The sequence below is a fragment of the Pavona decussata genome, unplaced genomic scaffold (genome assembly GCF_977016875.1).
Source record: "Pavona decussata unplaced genomic scaffold, jaPavDecu1.1 SCAFFOLD_2, whole genome shotgun sequence".
Classification (NCBI taxonomy): Eukaryota; Metazoa; Cnidaria; class Anthozoa; order Scleractinia; family Agariciidae; genus Pavona; species Pavona decussata.
This window is the reverse complement of record NW_028145426.1, coordinates 47,501-58,869: the sequence shown is the minus strand read 5'-3', so window position 1 is coordinate 58,869 and position 11,369 is coordinate 47,501. Positions and strand designations below refer to the sequence as shown.

The 11,369-nt window shown below is 39.1% G+C and overlaps 1 protein-coding gene across 1 annotated transcript in view; it reads left to right on the top strand.

Moving 5' to 3' along the window:
- Positions 1–11,369, top strand: part of LOC146489833 (uncharacterized) — a 204,203-nt gene that overhangs the window by 158,272 nt on the left and 34,562 nt on the right. The window lies entirely within an intron of this gene.

Below are 11,369 nucleotides of genomic sequence, written 5' to 3'. Positions count from 1 at the left end.
TTGCATTTGAAATAATCGAAGTGGATACCATTCAACTGCACGCCCTACCTAGAGATGAAATATTTGCGTCCGTATACATTGACCCTCGCATTTCTAACAGCCGGCCAGCCACATGTAAGGCAAAATTAGACACTGAGGCACAAAGAAACATTTTACACCTAATAAACCCACAGAATCACAAACCTGGAACCCTTGAATATCCATCTACTGTACTGACAGTCTATGGAGGGTCTAAGCTTGCACAGCTTGGCAAATGCAGGGCCATCCGACGTGTGAATTTAAGATCAGATCAACAGACGCAGCCTTCTTTGTCACTGAGGCGGAAGGACGTTAAGGTGAAGGAAGGGAAGTCTACAGCATGAGTTAAAACCCTCCTTTACAATATGCCCAGATCCCGGAAAGATCTCCGGCAAAGAAGCCATTCGCAGGGAACTTCACTGATCCCAACAATAGGAGAAATTCTACATGTTAGCTTCTGTTAGCTTTCTTAAGTATGACAGAAGTGTGTGGCAGAAGTTTTGACTTTACTAACAAAATCTTACAATCATGATGTGGTGTAGAGGAGCAGGACATTGTGGATGTCTATTGCTCATTAGTGAGATCAATTGTCGAATATGGACCTGTTGTTTTTGCGCATATGCCTCAGTTCTTATCAAGCGTTTAAGAAAGGATACAAGAAAGGTCCATGTCAATCATATTCCGCGGTGTTACGTATGAGGTTGCGGTTGCACGAGTTGGGCTGGCCACGCTAGAGGCTCGTCGGGCCGATGCGTGCTGTATAAGTTCTTTGAGGATATCCAGTCAGGGATCCCTATCCCGCTGCTACTCTGCTATAATCAAGCCCCCACCGACACCAGGGATGGGCTAAGGCTCCACGAGAGCAAAAAACGAGTCCCATATAACAAAGACCGAACCGGTAAAAATTAGCGGTTGTTGCCTGGAAAAAAGCATTTTCTTTTACAAATGATTTGTAAACGGCCGTCGAATCACGTACTGCATGATATTTTCTGCGAGAGCAAGATAGCTCCCGGGGGAAAATGTTTGGAAATTCAAATTTTGGTCAATTCTTCTCCTATAGTAAAAGTTCTAGTCTCTTAATAAACGTTAAAAAATGGAGAATACTGGAAAGTAGTCTTTGGCTTTTGGTAAAATTATTTTAGAGCTTTTAAACTTGTGTGTGTTTACAAACACATGAGAGCCGAGTGGTGCGAATGAAAAAAGCACGGCCACAAAAAAAAAATATTTTTCAAAAATGAATTTCTAAGAATTTAATGAACGATTGAAGCATCTCTCGTTAAGGCTTTAAACACGTAACATAAAGAAAAGTTATCGATTGTTCCCTGGAAGAAACGAATTACAAACGATTAAAGTATCTGTGTAAAGCTTGAAACACGTAGCATAATAAATCATCGATTTTTGCCTGGAAGAAAATATTTTCGTTTACAAATTATCTGTTTAAACGGCCGTCGGAATCACGTAAACATGGTATTTTTTGCGAGAGCAAAATTATAGTTTTAAAATAGCTCACAGGGAAAATGTTTGTAAATTCAAAACTGTGTCAATTTTGCTCCTAATTTTTAATAATTCTAGTCTCTAAATAAAAGTTAAAAAAAAGGTAAATACAGAAAAATGCTCTTTGGTGTTTAATAGAATTATTTCAGAGCTTTGGAACTTGTGTGTGTTTACAATCACATGAGGGCGATGCGGTGCGAATGAAAAACCGCGGCCTCCTCCTCTCCTCGAATATAAGTGATATCGAAAGCGATTGAAGTGTCAATGTAAAGCTATTTTAGAGTTCTGAAAGTTGCCATAACTGATCACGAACGGGTGATATAGATAAACGTGAGGCTTCTTTAAACTTACTTTTCCGGGCGGTCTGCTCTAACTTGCTATTTATCGCTCTCTTTCACGTTGAACTTTGCTTAATCGTCCCCGCTTTCTGTTTTTTTTTTCTCTCTCTTTCTCTTCTTTCCACGTTTGTCAACATATCCAACGAAAAAATAAAAAAATTGACTTTGTATTTTGTGTTCTTTAGCATTTCTGTTATAAACGCATCTCGCCATGCAACTTCCCGCCAAACAAACACGGGCGCATTAGCATTGTGGGATTGCGTACGTACGGGCGGTCGGTCGGACGCATGTGACGTCATAACCAAACCAAAATTTCTCGCACTGATCGGTTTACCAAAATCTCTTAGCTATGGGGCTCCGCGCGGAGCTCCGCTATGAAATCCATACATTTGAATTGCGGATGATCATTCACTTTTATATCATCTCTACAGTTATATTACCAATTCCGTTTAAGTTGCGCAGATAATTGCGATTGGCTTATTATTCACTTATTTAAACTCTTACATTTTCCAATATGATATGCAATGTGATAGGCAAATTCAGCAAATATTATGACTATTTTTTGACGGCATCTATATTCGTTACATTTTGCTTTCGATGACATGTGTCACACTCAGTATAATTAGATGTCGGTGGCTCACGACAAACGACCGTATTCTCTCCATTAAGCTCCAGGGAAGCGTCGAGAAGTCTATTTTAAACCTCAAAAGATGAGCTGATATTCCTGGGGAATATTCAACCTTCTCTCATTTGACTCTTTAGTTAAAGAAGAAATGCTGATGATTATTGGAACTCAAAGTTACTACATAGGAGGTTTTTTAAGGTAAGGTAGCAGTAAGCACTTCCCTTTGTCGTACCGAGTGCGAGGCACACATCAGTAAAGCAGTTCAGTGCTGTTAATTTCAGAGGCCATTCTTAGCTGAAGCGTAAGGTAAATATACCAGCAAGTAAATTTTTAAATTCGACTCAATACCAAGATGCATTAAATTGCGTTTTTGCTTTTTTGCAAGATATGACATGATACTCTTTCTGTCCAAGCCGAATTTATTAAGATCTGCAATACGTACATATGTTCATTGAAGGTGGAAGCATGTGCAACTGAAAATCATTTCGCCGTCAATTCCAAATCGATGGTCATTGTCGTCGACGCTTTTACTGCCAAGCCACGACCAGACTAACCTTGAAGTGGGCCCGGGATGAAAGTCGTAAAATGTTTTGGTAAAGACCTGTGTATATTAACGATGACTTGCGACGAGTTAAAATTGGTCTGAACGAACTCAATTTGCATGCAGATGGACGCAAGCTTTTTGCCATTTTTCTACCCGACAATAGTTACCGCTCTCAATAAACATTTCTGCCTTGCGTAGTCGACAGCTTCGGACTCATGGAAGGGGAAAATAAAAACGGAGAACAAAAAGAAAATGTTAAATTTTCTTTATATTAGTATTCAAGGATAACACTAAGGAGACTCTGGAGTACGCACCTGTCCAAAGCCTATTTAAATTACTAGCGGGATGTCTTTAGATGAAAAGGTAGACCTAATGGAAGTTAGACTGAGATAATTAACAATTATTCCCCAATCGCGCGTTGGATATGAGATGACAGATAGGCGCCGAGTTGGCTATAACCATCTCATATCCAACAAGCGCAAGTAGGATAATCGTTTTATTAAAAATAATCAAGAAATATTGATAGATATTGTTGATTTCGCTTTGCAAAAACGACCAGAAGACATTTTAATGGCCGTTGTTTCTCGGGTATGGTATAAGGGTCTCAATAGGGGGTGGAGTGGGGGAGGGGTGGGGAATGGGGGTAAGCTTTGACGGTTAAATTTTAGACTCACGGTTGACCCCATTGACATTCTCGCATAATCGCTCATATACCATGAATGCTAAGCCAGCGAAATTCATGGAGCTGCATTATACAATGATTCCGTTTTTTTAAAATGGCTGATATTACGTGGCCGCTAAACCAATCAAAACTCATTATCCAGTGATACCTGTCGTGTTTGGCCTAGAAAATTCAGTCGGCTCATAATATTGTCTTCTAAACTTTAATCTTAGTAATCGCTATCCGCTAATTTTGCTTGACTAACTTCCAAAATTATAGTGTCGTAATGAGGCAACTGTTTTGGCTCTACTGGATATTCTGCCTTAGTTTGCCGAACAGTTGTAGAGTTATCAGGTAAGTTTGAAAATCGACATTGCCAAACTGCGATAAAAAAGATACCAGTGCTACTATGTCACCTTTTCAGTTTTTACATATCACCCACAGGTGCACTTGGTATTCTGGTCACGCAATAACGTATCGTAAGATTTCATTTAGCATAAGGAGAAGGTGGGGTAGACTGAGGGCGAGTAACCTGGAGTCTCTTCTTATTTGAATAGCCCGCCTTTGCCTGTGAAATTTCTTGCCCGCCATTTGAATTGCGGATGATCATTCACTTTTATATCATCTCTACAGTTATATTACCAATTCCGTTTAAGTTGCGCAGATAATTGCGATTGGCTTATTATTCACTTATTTAAACTCTTACATTTTCCAATATGATATGCAATGTGATAGGCAAATTCAGCAAATATTATGACTATTTTTTGACGGCATCTATATTCGTTACATTTTGCTTTCGACGACATGTGTCACACTCAGTATAATTAGATGTCGGTGGCTCACGACAAACGACCGTATTCTCTCCATTAAGCTCCAAGGAACCCTCGAGAAGTCTATTTTAAACCTCAAAAGATGAGCTGATATTCCTGGGGAATATTCAACCTTCTCTCATTTGACTCTTTAGTTAAAGAAGAAATGCTGATGATTATTGGAACTCAAAGTTACTACATAGGAGGTTTTTTAAGGTAAGGTAGCAGTAAGCACTTCCCTTTGTCGTACCGAGTGCGAGGCACACATCAGTAAAGCAGTTCAGTGCTGTTAATTTCAGAGGCCATTCTTAGCTGAAGCGTAAGGTAAATATACCAGCAAGTAAATTTTTAAATTCGACTCAATACCAAGATGCATTAAATTGCGTTTTTGCTTTTTTGCAAGATATGACATGATACTCTTTCTGTCCAAGCCGAATTTATTAAGATCTGCAATACGTACATATGTTCATTGAAGGTGGAAGCATGTGCAACTGAAAATCATTTCGCCGTCAATTCCAAATCGATGGTCATTGTCGTCGACGCTTTTACTGCCAAGCCACGACCAGACTAACCTTGAAGTGGGCCCGGGATGAAAGTCGTAAATTGTTTTGGTAAAGACCTGTGTATATTAACGATGACTTGCGACGAGTTAAAATCGGTTTGAACGAGCTCAAATTTGCATGCAGATGGACGCAAGCTTTTTGCCATTTTTCTACCCGACAATAGTTACCGCTCTCAATAAACATTTCTGCCTTGCGTAGTCGACAGCTTCGGACTCATGGAAGGGGAAAATAAAAACGGAGAACAAAAAGAAAATGTTAGATTTTCTTTATATTAGTATTCAAGGATAACACCAAGGAGACTCTGGAGTACGCACCTGTCCAAAGCCTATTTAAATTACTAGCGGGATGTCTTTAGATGAAAAGGTAGACCTAATGGAAGTTAGACTGAGATAATTAACAATTATTCCCCAATCGCGCGTTGGATATGAGATGACAGATAGGCGCCGAGTTGGCTATAACCATCTCATATCCAACAAGCGCAAGTAGGATAATCGTTTTATTAAAAATAATCAAGAAATATTGATAGATATTGTTGATTTCGCTTTGCAAAAACGACCAGAAGACATTTTAATGGCCGTTGTTTCTCGGGTATGGTATAAGGGTCTCAATAGGGGGTGGAGTGGGGGAGGGGTGGGGAATGGGGGTAAGCTTTGACGGTTAAATTTTAGACTCACGGTTGACCCCATTGATATTCTCGCATAATCGCTCATATGCCATGAATGCTAAGCCAGCGAAATTCATGGAGCTGCATTATACAATGATTCCGTTTTTTTAAAGTGGCTGATATTACGTGGCCGCTAAACCAATCAAAACTCATTATCCAGTGATACCTGTCGTGTTTGGCCTAGAAAATTCAGTCGGCTCATAATATTGTCTTCTAAACTTTAATCTTAGTAACCCCTATCCGCTAATTTTGCTTGACTAACTTCCAAAATTATAGTGTCGTAATGAAGCAACTGTTTTGGCTCTACTGGATATTCTGCCTTAGTTTGCCGAACAGTTGTAGAGTTATCAGGTAAGTTTGAAAATCGACATTGCCAAACTGCGATAAAAAAGATACCAGTGCTATTATGTCACCTTTTCAGTTTTTACATATCACCCACAGGTGCACTTGGTATTCTGGTCACGCAATAACGTATCGTAAGATTTCATTTAGCATAAGGAGAAGGTGGGGTAGACTGAGGGCGAGTAACCTGGAGTCTCTTCTTATTTGAATAGCCCGCCTTTGCCTGTGAAATTTCTTGCCCGCCTTCCCGGACTATGTTAGAGTCATCGAAGCACGCCGCAGGGTGTGAAAATGAATCAGCGATAAATCTTACTTTTGAGGTTACTAGAGCTCATAACGATATATGTTAATGTCTAAATTTAAAAAAAATAATTCCGTTGAACGTTAACGTTCTCTACAATTCGAGCTCTAAAAACATTTTTTTTTTATAAACTGTTGTGAACAGCTTTTTCGATGAGAATCTTCAGAGTAAGCGTTTAATAAAAAAAATTAAATTGGACTATTTCCATTCGAAAGCTATAAATTTCGACACTACCGGCAATCAGCAACAACAATTTATTCGCCCATTTATTTGCTAAGCAGAAACCGACGCACCAAAGATCATTAAGTACAGCACATAGGGTTCCAAAGACAATGGAGCTGAGAGAACAGTTTGAAATGATTGCATTTGAAATAATCCAGGTGGACACCATTCAACCGCACGCCCTACCTAAAGATGAGATATTTGCGTCCGGATACATTGACCCTCGCACTTCTAGCAGCCGGCCAGCCGCACGTAAGGCAAAATTAGACACTGAGGCACAAAGAAACATATCACCCCAAATGAACCCACAGAATCTCAAACCTGGAACCCTTGGACGTCCATCTACTGAACTGACAGCCTATGGAGGGTCTAAGCTTGCACAGCTTGGAAAACGCAGGGTCATCTGTGAATTTAAGGTCAGATCAACAGACGCAGCTTGAAAGAAGGGAAGTCCACAGCATGGGTTAAAAGCCTCGTTGACAATATGCCTGGATCCGAAGGATCTCCGGCAAAGAAGCAATTCACAGGGAATTCCACTGATCCCAACAATAGGAGAAATTCATCCTGTTAGCTTCTGCTAGCTTCCTTAAAGGGACACAGTCGGCTTTGTGACCGCGCAGACCTGGACACTAGTTTTTTCAGTTTAAAAAGGGCCTACCTCAACCTGAAATCAAAAGTACGCGTCGAATACATCTAGAAATCCGCTTCAATTCAATCTTCCCAGTGTTTTATTGGGTTTTTAATCTTTTATTGAAAACCTGTTTCTGAGTATGCTTTTGCTCATCCTATGACATTATTTTATCATATTTGGTTAAAAACAGTATGGATCGCGTCTCCAACGGAACATGAGAAGAAGAGGTGGGAAATGTGAAGACGCTGGGCGAAAGAAATTGCCTGAGTTGACTAAAATAACGAGTCAATCAAGTGCCCACCAACACCAGGGATGAGTTAAGGCCCCGTGAGAGCAAAAAACGAGTCCCATATAACACAGACCGCTTTGGAAATTTTGTGACTGTGAAATTCTGTATTAGATCGAGTTGTCTAGCTTTATTAGTCAGATTTATATTTGTATTTATGCATGTAGTTAAATGTTGTTTAGATAAGAACTCCAACCTGTAATTCAGTAGTTGACTGCAAGAGGTTATTATTATTATTATTATTATTATTATTAAACTGGTGCTAAATATTTGTCCATCGTTGGCGGGAAATGCGGTTACTGGAATGTTGTGCTAGATAGAAAACCAAGGCATGTCAAGGAATAGGTTGCTGTTGTTCATTGTAGTAGATACAAAAATAATAAAGTGCATTATCGTTTGTCTCACAATATGTAATCACTTGGGATGTAGATTGTGACGTTTCGACTGCTTGCTGTTAGTCATCTTCAGGCGGTGAGGTCGACTGATTATGGAGCACCAACTGTATTACGAAGGTCGGTGATTTGTGTATTTCGATCCTCCACTGTTCTATTGTTCCATAACCAAGACACCTAGCCACTTTAAACTTGCCGTTTAGCCGCTATCGTTTCCTTTGTATGCGTTTTGGATTAAAGATCAGCTGAAAGATGTCACCGGATGTGTTCTGAAGAAAAGATCGACCAAACCTTTAAAGGATGCGATGGTGTGACAGGAATCGCTGATTATACTGTAGCGGCCTTCGGCAAGTCAGAGGAAGAACATGAATTGATGCATACAAGCATGAAAACCGGACTGAAGCTGATCCCAGACGAGTGCAAGATAAGTGTTGAACATGGAATACAGTCAGATCCTGAGAAAATGTACTACAGCTGTATGTACATAAACAGACTACGCTATGATGGCTGTTCTTCCATGTTCTGGCTTATGTTAAGCCTATACAATTTTTGAATTAAAATACGATACTATTTCACAATTATTCTATTCAATTATAGTTTACGGTACCTTCTTAGATGTGTAACTACGGTGAATGACACCAATGAATATTTTTTTCTTCCTATTGTTTATTCGAAAAATACCAACGTTTGTCAGTTCACGTTACTGATTGAACATTTCGAATAAACGATTGTATGTAGGTGCAATTGATTGTGTGTTTCTACGCAAATTGCATCATTGTATGTCTCTAATACGCTTTTGATTGTCATACTATGTAATTGATTTTCTATTGGAGTTAATGATTAACCATTGTCCGAGATTGAAGGTGTATTTGTTATCTTCGATTGTTCAAAGGTGCAATTGCTCATCCGTTGATGCTATTGAATGTTAATACATATGCAAATAGCGTTATTGAAAGTTCGTTCGCATTAATGAATTTCATGGAAGTGCTAATGAACGTCTATTTGCCGTGTAGTTTCAACTGTTGACGTAAATGAATGTATATTTTGCGTAAATGAACAGCAAAAGGTGAAGTTAATTAACTTATTTTCCACAAAAAAATCGTATTCAAAAGTGATTTAAAAGCTTATTACAAAGTGCGGCAACTTATTATTACAAATTGCGACAGCTTAATTTATGACAAAGTGTGACAACTTGTTATTACAAAGTGCAACAGCTATTTTATTACAAAGAGCGACAGTTTTATTGCAAAGTGCGACAGGTATTACAAAGTGCGACGATTGTCACAAAAAGCGACAGAACCACGTCTTTACTCCATGATGCTAGCTCCATCCACAGCGACGCATAAATGCTTCAATTTATATTAAAGTAGTGACCCTGCACCTGCGGTTTACTATTTTCAACCTTTTTATGTAAAACCACGGTAAAAAACTGGGGAGAAATTAGTAGAGCACTTGTGCAGTGCACCTTTATCAATTGAGCTATCAAGCCGACTGGGAGCTGGCCATTTTGTAAATTCGTAGTAAAACCATAGAGATGATGAGATGAAAGTGAACATATAAAATCCATACATTTGAATTGCGGATGATCATTCACTTTTATATCATCTCTACAGTTATATTACCAATTCCGTTTAAGTTGCGCAGATAATTGCGATTGGCTTATTATTCACTTATTTAAACTCTTACATTTTCCAATATGATATGCAATGTGATAGGCAAATTCAGCAAATATTATGCCTGAGTGTGCTGCAGCCATATTCGACTACAGATTTCTATTTTTTGACGGCATCTATATTCGTCACATTTTGCTGTCGATGACATGTGACACACTCGGCATAATTAGATGCCAGTGGCTCATGACAAACAAACGCATTCTCTCCATTAAGCTCCAAGGAACCCTCGAGAAGTCTATTTTAAACCTCAAAAGATGAGTCGACATGTTTAGCTGATATTCCTGGGAATATTCAACTTTCTCTCATTTGACTCTTTAGTTAAAGAAGAAATGCTGATGATTATTGGAACTCAAAGTTACTACATAGGAGGTTTTTTAAGGTGAGGTAGCAGTAAGCACTTCCCTTTGTCGTACCGAGGGCGAGGCACACATCAGTAAAGCAGTTCAGTGCTGTTAATTTCAGAGGCCATTCTGAGCTGAAGCGTAAGGTAAATATACCGGCAAGTAAATTTTTATATTCGACTTAATACCAAGATGCATTAAACTGCGTTTTTGCTTTTTTTCAAGATATGACTTGCTAGATTTGAAGTTTTCTTTCCAAAAGCATGATACTCTTTCTGTCCAAGCCGAATTTATTAAAATCTGCAATACGTACATATGTTCATTGAAGGTGGAAGCATGTGCAACTGAAAATCATTTCGCCGTCAATTCCCAAATCGATGGCCATTGTCGTCGACGCTTTTACTGCTAAGCCACGACCAGACTAACCCTGAAGTGGGCCCGGGATGAAAGTCGTAAAATGTTTTGGTAAAGACCTGTGTATATTAACGATGACTTGCGACGAGTTAAAATCGGTTTGAACGAGCTCAAATTTGCATGCAGATGGACGCAAGCTTTTTGCCATTTTTCTACCCGACAATAGTTACCGCTCTCAATAAACATTTCCGCCTTGCGTACTCGACAGCTTTGGACTCATGGAAGGGGAAAATAAAAACGGACAACAAAAAGAAAATGTTAGATTTTCTTTATATTAGTATTCAAGGATAACACCAAGGAGACTCTGGAGTACGCACCTGTCCATAGCTTATTTAAATTACGAGCGGAATGTCTTTAGATGAAAAGGTAGACCTAATGGAAGTTAGACTGAGATAATTAACAATTATTCCCCGATCGCGCGTTGGATATGAGATGACAGATAGGCGCCGAGTTGGCTATAACCATCTCATATCCAACAAGCGCAAGTGGGATTAAAAATAATCAAGAAATATTGATAGATATTGTTGATTTCGCTTTGCTAAAACGACCAGAAGACATTTTAATTGCCGTTATTTCTCGGGTGTGGTATAAGGGTCTCAATAAGGAGTGGGGTGGGGGAGGGGTGGGGAATGGGGGTAAGCTTTGACGGTTAAATTTTAGACTCACGGTTCACTCCATTCACATTCTCGCATAATGGCTCATATGCCATGAATGCTAAGCCAGTGAAATCCATGGAGATGCATTATACAATGATCCCGTTTTTTTAAAGTGGCTGATATTACGTGGCCGCTAAACCAATCAAAACTCATTATCCAGTGATACCTGTCGTGTTTGGCCTAGAAAATTCATTTGGCTCATAATATTGTCTTCTAAACTTTTTTTTTAGTAACAGCTATCCGCTAATTTTGCTTGACTAACTTCCAAAATTATAGTGTCGTAATGAAGCAACTGTTTTGGCTCTACTGGATATTCTGCCTTAGTTTGAACAGTTGCAGAGTTATCAGGTAAGTTTGAAAATCGACATTACCAAACTGCGATAAAAAAGATACCA